Source organism: Pelophylax lessonae (assembly GCF_965119305.1).
Source record: "Pelophylax lessonae genome assembly, chromosome: 2".
NCBI lineage: Eukaryota > Metazoa > Chordata > Amphibia > Anura > Ranidae > Pelophylax > Pelophylax lessonae.
In genome coordinates this window covers 166571293-166585210 of record NC_138769.1, presented here as the reverse complement: position 1 = coordinate 166585210, position 13918 = coordinate 166571293, and positions in this window count along the sequence as shown.

The following is a 13918-nucleotide window of genomic DNA, read 5'->3' as shown; positions in this document are numbered from 1 at the left end:
GGACTTTCCTAATGTTTTCAATGGAAGAACCGTTTTACCAACTCTTTAATGCACAACTCCAGGCAAAATAAGTTCTAAAAAAAAAAGCCCCAGGAGAGAGTCCCGGAGGGCCGAGCACTCATGGACATCATTGGGCTCGAGCTCGGGCTCAGGTGTTAGGGGGGCTGAGGGGGCTGCTGCACACAGGTTTTTTTATCTTTATGCATAGAATGCATTAAGATAGAAAAACTTTCTGACTTTACAACCACTTTAAGGTTTGTTTTTTACACTGGGGAGGCAGATACACCTCAAGAAGTTGACAAGAGCTGTAATATGTATGAAATCAGCAATGCCAGAAGTTTTCTTTTTATTATGAAAACAAAAAAAAAGGCCACCAAACCCCAAAATGTAAGTGTTCCATCTGCATTCCTATATTTCATGGCTGGATACTTCACAGCAGTGCTGTTGAAAATTCTCTGAAGTCAAATTTAGCATGTTTTCCTATAGCTATATGCATGAAGCCTACAAGAAGGTAAAGTGTTGGGGTGTTACTGGATTGATAAACATATGACATCTCCAACTTGCTGGGCATGGTTACATATATTATAATAAATTAGGCTTGCCTTCTAGCCACATATAGTGTGGTAGCTTGCATTTTCAGGAGCTTAGGGCTTGTGGCAACAGCCTAATGCAGCAAGTTTGTAGGTGCAGTCTGCCTGCATTTGACACTGGTTTATTATACTTTGAGTGCTCGTGCACGCAGCCTATTGGGTATTAAGGGCTGGTTTACACCACAGCGTGGCATGACGTAGTACATGTGTGCTGCCTCATTCACTGCACACTAATGCATGTATACTGTACATTGCGCTACAGCATATCACCATGCACAAATTTGATAACTTTGTGTGTTGCAGGTTGCTGTTTTAAAAAATCAAGCAGCATCTTTTTCTGTTCTAACAGCTGTGCAAAATGAACAGGCTGCTTATCGCAGTGCGCCTCTGTGTGCAAAAAAATTGTGTATTAAAAGTTTTATATTAAAGTTTTTTTTTTTTTTTTTTTTTTTTTTGTTTTGTTTTTTTTTTTTTGGAAATAAACGTTATACATACCTGCTCTGTGCAGTGGTTTTGCAGAGAGCAGTTCTGATCCTCTTCTTTACGGGTCCCCCACCAGCACTCCTTGATCCCTACCCTCAAGCAGTGCCCTCAGAGAAAGCTGTTTGCCCTGGGGGCACTGCTGCGGGCTTGCTCCCAAGCCACTACACTGTGTCCATAAAGACACACAGAGCTGTGGCTCCGCCATGCTCTCTCTTCATTGGCTCACTGGCTATGATTGACAGCAGTGGGAGCCAATAGGCTCCCGCTGCTGTCTTATTCAATGAGGAGGTAGAATCCCCATACAGCCGAGACTATAGTGAACATCGCTGGATCGGAGGGGGGCTCAGGTAAGGATTGGGGGGGCTGCTGCACACAGAAGGTTTTTTCACTTTTATGCATTACATAGAATGCATGAAGATAAAAAATCTTCAGCCTTTAGAACTGCCTTAAGCACAGTATGTTGTGGTACAAATGGATCTAAAGCCAACAAAATAACTTATCCTTGGTAAATATTGAAATATTGTTTCTTCTGATTATGGATTAAAAGAATGACATAGCTTTTGGTGGCCTATCACCAGTCTTGAATTATTGCTCCACAGTGACTGTCCCATTTTTCAAAATAACAGATTTTATTTTGCAGTGCAGATTTGTTACAGGTGTGGTTACCCCTTTGAATGTTGCAGGAGACTAAAGCCTCGTATACAAAATGAGAATATCAGAAGATTAATCGTCCATTTTTTTTTTTTTTTTTTCATAATAGTCCTATATCGAAAATGAAGGTTACTCAACTTGCAAAAATTCTCGTACAACAGAATACAACTTCGGAAGTGATGTCATGTGTTGTATTGTCATTCACATGCGTGGTCTTGCTTCTGTTTTTTTTTTTTTTTTTTCGGATGAATACTGTACTGATTGAACAAAAATTGTATGATCTGGTATTGTGTGAAAAAAAAAATGTTGTTTGTCTCTTCAAATAACTTCAGATGAACTGTTGTGGTCAGCTCTCGAAAGCTCAGTACTAACGATCAGATTATCATAGGATTGCTTTGAAAGCAGTTTTTTTCATCCGATTTTCTGATCGTGTGTACTAGGCTTAAGACTAGAGACATGGTATATAAAACTGCTTTAGATCATTACAATTCTCTATGGCTTTCACATTTTGTGATCCATTTAGCCCCTTACAAATTGCTTTGTCTGCATTTCATGCTCCTCGCAACAAGATCCATTTTAAAATGGCAAGAATAAAATCACTTGAAAAGGAAGAGGCCAGCACAGAAATAGCAAGGAAGTGATTACTAAAACTGAAATTAGCTGGTGATAAGGTACCGCGTTCAGGTTTTGGCAGAGCAGGTGCTATGGTACACTGTAGCAGCACTGCAACAGTTCTTGTATTAAATGCTTGGTGCTGCAGAGAAAAGCAGCTCTATACTTCTCACTAGTGCCATTCCCTGGGTGTTGCTATATCACAGGTAACATGAATCCAAAGCCATGAAGAAAATATAGGAAGACGTCTCCTGACGTAATAATGCAGCACTTTTGTCTTAAGAAGGCCTTGCAAAGAGCAATGCAGTAATTCCATCATGGTCAGATTTCAGTTTACTGTAGCTAAGTCATTAAAGAGTGATGATTATCTGAACCAATTGATTGCTGCAGTCATATCTAAAAAGTTGCATTTTGGCTGGTGGTTTTTTAAGTTTTTAGGCCACATGGTTTTTTTTAAATATTCAACTTTATTTAAGAACTAAGTTAACAAACAAATTAGGTGTCTGAAAATACATTATTCTCCAGCATAGTATCTAACTGTAAACCACAATTAATTGGTTTATTGCACAAATTGGCTAACATGTATTAAAAAAGTTTATGAAATAAACATTTGTGTGTAATCTATACCAAACAATCGCGTTCCTGCTGTAATGAGTCTAGTGCTCATTGTATATTTATGAATCTCTGTTCCTGAGGGCCATTGAAGCTGGTTTATATTCTTGAACAAGACAACTGTAGCTAGCTATTATTTCTCCAGCTAAGAAATGCTGGCAAGTATGTAACTGACTGATTTACTTTCCTGTACCATGTGAATGGCACCATATCAGTCTGCAAAGACAATGCACTACTCCTGCATAAAAGTGTTTGGGATTACAGTAAAACTGTTGCATCTGACGTTCTAAACATAGCATAAAAACAGATACCAAATGCACTATTGAAACTCCTGGTCCAGGCTGAGATCTGGTTTGCCCCCAGTGTTGCATGGTTCTCTAGATTTCATTACAGGATGGTGAACAGGCCAGAATTCTGACATTTGGAACTTGAAACCACTGTTAGTATACTGAACATCCTGGGAGTTCCAGAGGGTGCTTAAAAGGCTTATGTAAGGATAGATGTAGGCATATCTGTGCCTGTTTTTTTTTTTTGTAAACTTTAGTACCTTTTTTTTATTGTAAACTTTAGTACCTGTCCAGCTTAGTTTAATGTGTAACTCCACTTTCATGGGGAACAAAAATAGCAAAAGAAAAAAATATATAGAGCATATACAATTGCAACACAAGTCATATTGTAATTTTTATGTTTTAAAAATGTCCTTTTCCTCTCAATCTGCAGCTCTGTAATTTTCTGTAAAGTGCAATGCAATATGGCTACCTGGAGGTGTTCTGTACTACTCCACCCCCATCCCCAGAAACATAATTTCCTGCTTGTGTGATTGGCTCGCTGATTTTCCCAGAAGTCTGCCTTAGATACAAGTCAGATTTGTGGCATTCCCTGCAACCAAAATGTTTTTTTTGGGATGCAGACCCTGCAACTTTCCTCATTAGAGCCCTGATTCTGCAGCAACCGCTTGATAATTATGAAACCACTCCCATTAGATTCACTGGGCACAGAGGAACAAAGCGTGATTTCTTCAGGAAGGAATCTGCAACGACGTTTGTTTAAATCTTTGCAATGTATATAGATTACCCAGAGCAGAATGTTTTTTTTTTTTTTTCAACAAAAGTGGAGTTACGCTTTAACTAAATATGAGATTTTGAGGTGTGTAAGATTTAATCCCTTGTTGTCAACTGACTCAATTTTACTACATCTGTTTCATTTGAGTAAGTTATTGCCTAGAGCAGAGATGGCGAACCTTGGCACCCCAGATGTTTTGGAACTACACAACTACACTGCCGAGTGCATGAGCATTATGGGAAATGTAGTTCTAAAACATCTGGGGTGCCAAGGTTTGCCATCACTGGCCTAGAGGTTGTAAAAGTGATAAAATTCTCACATTTAGCTGAACTCCTCTGTTTTCTTTATGGCATAAAGTTTTGAATCTCTAAACCAGAAGCCACATTTTTCACCTGTTCTCGAAGGGCTCGTACACACAGATGGCTAACTTGCTGTAAAACCACGTGGTTGAGCCTCGAGCGCCTACCTAAAAAAGGGTATGCAACCACGCAGGCAAAAATTAAACAGCCGAATGTGACCCATTTAAGTGTATGGGGCTGTGCGGTAGCCATGTGTAATGCATGCAGTTGCAGCACAGTGGTGCAGCATTTACATCACAACATATTGCCAAGGGCTGCTGCCAGTGTGAATGAGCGTTTAGTGTATGAGATGTTGTGACTTTTGAGGGCCAGGTATAGGACATGTGGTCTATATCATGCATTTCCTCATCAAATCATTTTTCAAAACCACAACCTATTTCTAGTAGACTTTTTATATTTTTGTAAATGTTAATGAAATGTAGCTATAGCTTCATCACCGATTGGGATTTGGTAATAATTGAAAATTTGTTCTATATTGGTAGTCTGATGGATAACCTTAAAGTGTTCGTTCACCTTTACAGAAAATCTGTAAGGTGAACTTACACTGGACCCCATCCCCCTTGTCCTGCTGTACCAGTGTCCCGCGATCCCCCCCGCTGTCAGGCGCTGCTTCACCGGTTCAGACATTTGAAATCACCGTGGCTTAATCTCCTACTTATATTTCTCAGCGTCTATGGATAAGAAACATTCTAATTGGTCAGCACCGTCTCATGGACGGTGCTGACGAGAATCCATCTAGCCTGTCCTGTCAGCGTGAGAGGAGAGGAGAGAAAGCCAGGAAGATTTAAAATCCCCAGATCAGTGAAGTGGTGTCCCGGTGTTTAACAGCAGGGGATCGTGGGACTCTGGTACAGGGGGGCGGTTAGGGGGTCCAGTGTAGGTTCACATTACAGATTTTCTGTAAAGGTGAACTTACCCTTTAAACGAATGCATGGACTATATTAGTTCTTTACTTTAGTGCACAGTAAATGCAGAAAAAAATGTATAAATACCTAAGTGCATAGACTAATAATAATACAGCGCATTCAGGTCAGTTGTAAAAAACATTGTAGATCCTCGATGCTGCCATACAAACTAGGAATCGACCGATATTGTTTTTTCAGGGCGGATACCGATTTTCCGGCCACCCTTCAGACCTATAGCTGATATTGGATGCCGATATTCTGCACATTTTAAAGTGTTTTTTTTTTTTTTACAATCCTTTAAAAAAAATGTTTTTTTTTTATCACTTCCTCCTCTGCACTTAAAAGCATTCAAAACGCCAAGTTTGGCTGTTTTGAATGCTGTCATTTTCTTTTTAATTTGGTGCCTTTAAGGACCCAGTACCTGGAAGTGATGTCATGACATCGCTTCAGGGTTCTTACATCACATATTCGATCAGAGCCAAATGCGGCTTTGTTCAGGTCTTCGGCCAGCGGTGGATGTGTCGGCTGGTGTCTCGGGACAGGAGAAGGCGGCCCCTTCCACTCCTTGTAATGACAATTGAGCAGCTGCTCATCGGCTTCAGTTGTCATTACAAGAGAGCTGACCGCCAGCTCTGAATTAACAGTACCGGGGTGATGCCTCTAGCTGCAGGCATCCCTCCGGTACAACCACTTGACGAAATATCGGTCATATCGGCAAGTTTGTGGCCAATACCGATACTTCAAAAAAAGAGAATATCGGCCTCCGATAATCAGCCGCACCGATAATTGGCCGATTCATAATACAAACTGCTCTTATTTATAGATTCTTATACTTAGTTGAGCATTTTTGTTTTGTATTAAATGGCCCTCTGGCTGTTATCAATATTTTGCCATTTACTAGGATAACATCCTGCCTTTTAAACTGACTAATATTTTTTTTAACTTCACTATATATTGTGTAAGTGTGTAATAAAAAAAATCACATTAAGAAACACAAATCCCCTCCACCTTTTTATCCTTGTGCGAGAATTGCTCGACTTTAGGTAACCATTGGAATATGGGATCATTCTGATTTGTTTCTGAAGCTGTGGGCTTCAGAGCTGTGACTGTCATCCAAAAGCTGGCCTTTCACAAAACAACGTGGATGGAGGAATCTCTATTTTATCAGGATACTGGAACAGTGACTGCATCTAAATGGATTGTAGCTATTGTTCGAAAATTTTGCAACCACCTTCTTCAGATCGATAGATGTTGGGTGGGAGAGTGCCAGCAAGGGTGCCAGGGCGCCTCGAATTTCAGCCTGCTCATCATAAATCACTACATGTATGGCCAGCTTCAGCCTTCCTTCACTACTTGGTGAGTCTCAGACGTGGAGCAAGCATCTACCTATCAAGTATTTGGAGATATGTCCTGACAAGTGTAAATTTTTCTAAAATTTCGGTTTTAGAGCAGTGTGGGAAGATTAAATTAGCAATTTTTTTTTCTAAATCTCAGGTTTATTAGCCAGGTATACTCGGATTTAAATGTGGCTGCTTCAGAAGGAACTTGCCAAATTTTGCTCTGAGTGCCCCCCCCTGTTCAACAGAAACTGATTGTTAGATCGGCTGCTGTGGAAGAGTCCTGCTGGAAAACCTACTTCGATCAGCGGGCTGATCAGTGTATTTTGATAGTTGAGAAGTCCCCACTGTCAAAATACAGTAGCATAGCTGGAAGAATTTCTGCATCCATCTTGCTTGTGTGGATGCAGGAATTTGTTGTTTTTTTTGTTCAGCCCACTGCTTTAAGTCCCGGTTCATACTACCGCAACTTGTCAGGCGACTTGGTTGCCTGACAAGTCGCGGTCCATTCTGTGCTACGGGAACCGTTCTAATAGGAGCGACTCAAGTCGCTCCGACTTAGAAAAAGGTTCCTGTACTACTTTTGACACAAGTCGGAGCGACTTGCATTGACTTCCATTATGTGAAGTACGTGGAAGTCGCGGTGCACGGCGACTTTACAAGTTGCCCCCGAAGTCGGATCGCCACAGTGTGAACCGACACTTAGAAAAGAAAAATTGATAGTGTGTACTCAGCTTTAGGTAAGATCTCAACAGAAGTATGTCTCTGAGTTCCCAGTTGCTGCAGCCATCATTATGGAATTTAGCATGTTAGATTTTTTTTTTATTTATACATGGGAATTTTATTAGCTGTAAGGCAGGGGAACATTAGAGCTGTGAACTCTTATGAAGGTATTGCTGCTGTCATTCCAATTTTATATTTATATCTCGATATGTGAGGAACTGGCCTTTGATCTAAATAACTGATTACTTGCAAGTTTATGTCAGCCAAAAATAGATTTGTTTGTGGAGTGACTGAACTGGGGATTACCTGAGTGCCTAGTGGGTGAAGGAAAATACATTAAAAGCTGTCTTACTGACGGTTGTGTCCATTATTTCAACTTAATTAAGTTTTAAAGACATTTAAGGTGCGTTTTTTTTTTTTTTTAAATCTTGAATGCTATGGGGGTCCTAATGAAGGCTCAATTTTCAGATCCATCCAGTATTTTTTATATATTAATTTGTCAAATTATTCTGCAAAACATTCATTCCTTCCTTTAGCATATCTAGAAAAAATAAACATAAAAGCTCTGTACATTTCTGCAGTATGTGAACATTTACCCATGTATTGTCTCATACATTTCTGCAAGCAAAGAAAATGACCTGCCAGAAGTCAAGTGAGCTCCTATCTTCCTGTAGTGGGCTGACAATTCTGGCTGTGCTTCACTGAAATTGTTTGCCTTGTCTGTTTTTTCTGCTGGACTACAGAACACCTTCTCTCCCCTCGTTTCCATAACATAAGGGGGGAGGTGCTTGGGATTACATTGCAGAAGAAGCAGCATTGTCAATTTACTATAGGAACTTTGGAGCTCACTGGATTTCTGTCAGGATTATCAGCCACTTTACTATACTAGCGGCATTTTTTGATACATACACATTTGCCCATGGTTTGTATTGCAAATTGGACTGAATGTTTTGTTTGTTTTCCCTAAAATTGCACGTAAAAAAATTGCCCAAGGTCTGGATTTGTTCTTGTAAAGCATTGCAAAAATGCTCCCTTTACCTTTTTCTATGTTGAACTGGTAAATCCAGTAATTTTCATCGGTGACGCACTTGCGGGTTATCATAAGATTTTCTTAAAAGTTTTTATTTGCTGGTACTTGCAGTCTGTAACATTGATTAGCCGTCTTTATACATATGAATGTTTCTGCTAGATGTAAGCCAGTACAGGCAGATGAATCTCATTTCTTAATTTAAAGTGGAGTTCCGAGCACAAAAAAATATTTTCAATGAAAATACCCCTGGGATAGTCAGGGCTAGTACATTCCACAATGGCTAGCCTCTGATCTGTCCCGGTTCGCACTTACCTGCAAGAAGAAATACTCACTTTTAAAATTTCTTCTCCAGCGTTGCCATCTCTGATGTGGGCAGCTGAAGCCAGCGCGATCCTCTTCTGCGTCCTCTTCCGTGTCCTCTTCTCCCAGAATGCGCCTGCACCGGCCCCTCTCGTCACTTCCGGTGCGGCGCTAGCAGGGAATGCAGCGTCGCACTGGAAGTGACGAGCTGGGCCGGTGCCGTCGCATTGATTCCTGGGAGCGATGACGTTCAGCTCCCAGGAATCATTGCAAACCGGAAGTGACGGCGCAGGCCGCGGCCGCCGAGGGAGGAAGTGGAAGAAAGGTGAGTATTTCTTTCTACAATAACAAGGTAAGTAAAAAAAAAAAAAAAAAAATCGTAACTATCCATTTCCTTTTCAGGTGAAGAAAAGCTAGCGGATGGCCACAAAATCGATTATGTTGATTTTGTGGCCGGAACTCAGCTTTAAAGGGGGTCTAAACTACGGTTACCAAAAAAATCTATTCAAGTATGTATTCTTGCCACAAAAAAGTACCTTCTATTGCTCTCATCCTCCTCCCAATTTTTTTTTTTTTGCTGTTGTAATCTGATTTTCTGTAAGAAAGTGGCTATGTTGGTCCGTTGGACAAGGGACTGTGCACTGTGGGATTTGTAGTGTTCATAGAGGAGTGCACATGACCACAACTAACTTGCACTGCTTGTTCCGAACAAACTGAAGGGAGAGGTTCAGGAGCTCATGGAGGATCTTACAAGAAGGCAGAATACACAGTAAAAGATGATTTCTTGAAAAATGAATTAAATAGCCATTAAGTAGTAAATGTGCATGGATAATTTTTGGAGAATAAAGATATTTTTGGATGTCACTTTAATTCCTATAAATCTGTCCCAATGTTTGTGTAAAATCTTCCTCTCAGAAATTATAGCTATAGCCTATACCACAGCTTTTGCAATGCCAGGCATAAGAGAGTTTGACTTCTGCTCCATTCCCCATGAGCCAGAGGCTCAAGTACCAAGGTCTAATCACTACAGTCCCCTAGGGAGATGCAGAAAAATTAATATTTTTTTAACCCACTAGTATCTATGGAGGTAGACCATTTGAGGCTAGCCTTTTTTTTTTGTAACCTGCTGACATTTAGTTACTAGATGTGCAATCAATTTAACTGGATATACGTTTGATTGGTCATCTCCAATGTAACATTTCCTTTCCTTCTATTGCATTAATTGCCACCCTTACATTGACTTGGAAGATTTGTGTGCCTTCATAGATGGATACATTTTTGTAATCATTGTATTTGATAGCATAATGCATCTGTTCATAAGAACTAACTTCAAATTGGATTAACTGTCAAAATTACTTGTATAGAGCATATTGTGCAATTGAATATTCCCTTTAGAAATTGGGGTTAAAATTGCAGAAACTTCATTGGAGTCTTTTTTTTTTTTTGTTGTTTTGTTTTTTTATTGTTCGCGTTATATTTTCCACAATAGAATATGACCCATACAGGTTCCCTGATGCATTACCTTGGAACTTGTATGCGTCTGCTGTATAAACAGTAACATTGTTGGTCAAAATGTGTGATTTTTTTTTGGCCTCTCAGGTGTAACCATAGCTTGTGCTGACACTTCCCAGAATGATAGTGGTTTATAACTATCCCAGTGAGAAAACCCATCCCTTTTGGCCACACTTTACAGTTATGTTTTAAATGCTTGGTAAGTGGTTCACTTTAAGGATTTTCATTAAAGGCTAAAAACTGGGGTAAGGTTAGAGGCAAGGAATAAATCTAAATGTTCAAGAAAGGATTAGAGTTGAGGTTATGTCTGAATGTTACCATTTATACAAGTCATGGTGCAGCGCCCAAGTGCCCAACTTGAGGCCTGAGGGTAACATGCAGCCTTTGGTACTTATGCAGTATTTGAACCCTATAAATCGGAGTGGTAGTATTAAGTTGTAAAAGCAGGATTTCTGCTAGCAATTTTTTATGTGCCCCTAGTCTTTTACTGTCTTCTACAGTATTTTTAAAGTCTCCAGCAACACCTGTCATGTTAACAACCACTGGTATAGCAAGTAGTAGTTGGTCACATTCAACTTGACTTGTTTTGTAACGTTGAAGACATTTCACTACTTATCCAAGCATCTTCCTGAGCTCTGGGTGTCAGCAACATACCCCAGCATTTATAGCCACAATGGTAACACCTTCACCATGATGATTAGATTAAAGTTGTTGTAAACCTCAGCCCTGGAATCTTAGCAAAGCATATACTGTATATCTGTAGTGTTTACTTATCTCTCTCCAAAGCTCTAAGTGTTGTTTCTTTCTGGTGCTCCATTCCTCTGTTATCAGCATGAGTCACTTCTGACAAGTTTTCTTGACACGAGATAAAATTTGTGTCACGGAGGGAGCTGAGCACACAGCTTGTCTATTCAGAACACAGTTCTTCTGCTGTGTGAAGGGAGGTGTGCTGCTTTTCTCTAATCAGCTCCCACACACTGTAACTGCAGCCTATCCGCCCCCTTGTCTCTGCTCCTGACAGATGAAGAAAGATTTTTAACATGATCTGCCCTTTGGAAGGGGTCTAGGAAAGAGAAGACAGCAGATAAACAAGTAAAACCTATGTAGGAGGATTTGTTTCATATCTGTGTATCATCTGAGGCTGTTCACTTCGTATATGTGAGGGAGGGTTTACAACTACTTTAGGGCAACGAAGGCTGGCCATAGACAGTTCGAATCTCGGCCGGTTTAACAGAAACCAGATAAGATCCGAACTATAATGTGGCAAGTGGAGAACCACAAAAAAAACATATACAATATAAGCAAAATAGTGTCCAAAATACTGAATAAAGTCCCAAAACAGAAATGCAAATGAAAATGAATCCGCATGCAAGGTGTTGAGGAGAACAATCCTTTTCAGTGACACCCAGGGAAAAGTGGAGGATGGGGACACCTCTGTGCACAGGTATCACAAGCAGCTTACCAGAACTCCTTGGCTACTCAATTTAATGAGACAGCCTCTCCCAGCAAGATGTTATACCAATGTCACCAGCGGTTGTCAAGCTCCAATGCTTCATAATCACTCCATCATATAAGCATGAGTATATAAAAAGAATAAAAGCCCATAGCGTAATTCCGTAACATATAAAATCCAATTTATTAAAAGAATACTACTCACAGTGAGAAGGTAAAAAACAGGTACATAGAACAGTGCGGCGTCCCGCAATTGTCCAAAACAGCATCAAGCAATGTAAAGCAGCCGGCTCCGTAAGGGGGCGTGTGGACTTTGCATCTGGAGTCGCCAACGTTTCGTCATCAAAAGACTTCGTCTGGTCACGCCCAGACGAAGTCTTTTGATGACGAAACGTTGGCGACTCCAGATGCAAAGTCCACACGCCCCCTTACGGAGCCGGCTGCTTTACATTGCTTGATGCTGTTTTGGACAATTGCGGGACGCCGCACTGTTCTATGTACCTGTTTTTTACCTTCTCACTGTGAGTAGTATTCTTTTAATAAATTGGATTTTATATGTTACGGAATTACGCTATGGGCTTTTATTCTTTTTATATACTCATGCTTATATGATGGAGTGATTATGAAGCATTGGAGCTTGACAACCGCTGGTGACATTGGTATAACATCTTGCTGGGAGAGGCTGTCTCATTAAATTGAGTAGCCAAGGAGTTCTGGTAAGCTGCTTGTGATACCTGTGCACAGAGGTGTCCCCATCCTCCACTTTTCCCTGGGTGTCACTGAAAAGGATTGTTCTCCTCAACACCTTGCATGCGGATTCATTTTCATTTGCATTTCTGTTTTGGGACTTTATTCAGTATTTTGGACACTATTTTGCTTATATTGTATATGTTTTTTTTGTGGTTCTCCACTTGCCACATTATTATTCAAATTACTTTAGCGCTGCACTTTTTGTAAAGATTTTGGTTATTGATCACTGTTAGTTGATTTTGGTGCTAGCTGCTCACATAATTCATATCGAATACACTGTCATTTATTTAACTTAGCGCAGGAATTTTTTTCTCTCCCCTTAAGATCCGAACTATGCATGGGCAGGTTGAATGTACCAAGTTGATCAATCAACTTGGGTACCACCAGCCTGCCGTATTTTACATGCGATTATCGCTAGCGGATGGTATAGCCGCTAGCAATATCACTGTCTTGTCCCGGCGGGGATGGCTTCCCCACCAGGAAAACACAATGGCTTAGTGAAAGGATTTCCTTGTCAACAAAGTCTGTGGTTGCAGGAAAGGTGGCCTGCATAAGTTACCTGTGTGGCTATCAATGCTGGGATAGATTTCTGAAGCTACTTGGATAAGCAGTTAAATACTTTTAACATGGCAAAACAAATCTAGTTAAATGTTACTAACTACTACTAGATACATCATGACCTAAATAAATGAGAATCTTCACAGACCTAGCCGTAACCCTTTTTCTCTTCAAACACTTAATCCTATCTTCCGTAACCTTAACCTTACTCTAATATTTAGCCCTTTACCAAAACCCTTAAAGTGAAACCCCCTAACACAACACATTAAAAATAACCTAAAACAGCTAATCTAATCCAAACACTGATACTTAAAGTTAACCCATAAACTCACGATTACAGCCTTAAGGCTAAACCTTAAAGTATAACTTAACTTTTATTAAGGCAGGCCATACACCGTGTGAATGTCTTACCTGCAACCACAGGACAGTGTTGACAGGAGAATCGGCAATTGTCTTCTCCCGGTGGGCAAGGGAAGCCATCCCCGCCAGAAGAAATCCGTGATTATTGTTGGTGGCTTTAGCAGCTGCTAGCAATAATCATAAGAGAATCCGGCAGGCTGGTTGTACCCAAGTTGATCTATAGATCAACTTAGTACATTTAGCCTGCCCATTAACGGTTCAAATCTTAGCCAGTTCCTGCTGAACTGGCCAAGATTCAATTCGTGTATGGCCTGCCCAAGATTTGTTTTTGTCCCCGCAGCCTATGACAAAATGCCGGTATGAACAATCCTTGTTTTCAGGGGTTTGCTCTGGTCGCATGTTTGCATCTGTACTGTAACCAAGCTGTTTCAGGCTACCACTAAGAGGGTAAAGACATGCTCTAATTGAGCCACATGAGGAGCCAGTCTCCTGGCATCTGAATGTTTGATTTTTAGTAAAAGTGCAGTTATATTTTACAGAAAATCTGTCTTAAGAGAAAATTAAACCTGCTCTTGCTGACCTCCCTGTAAAAATGCTAGCCTTTTTATTCTGGCTTAAGTAT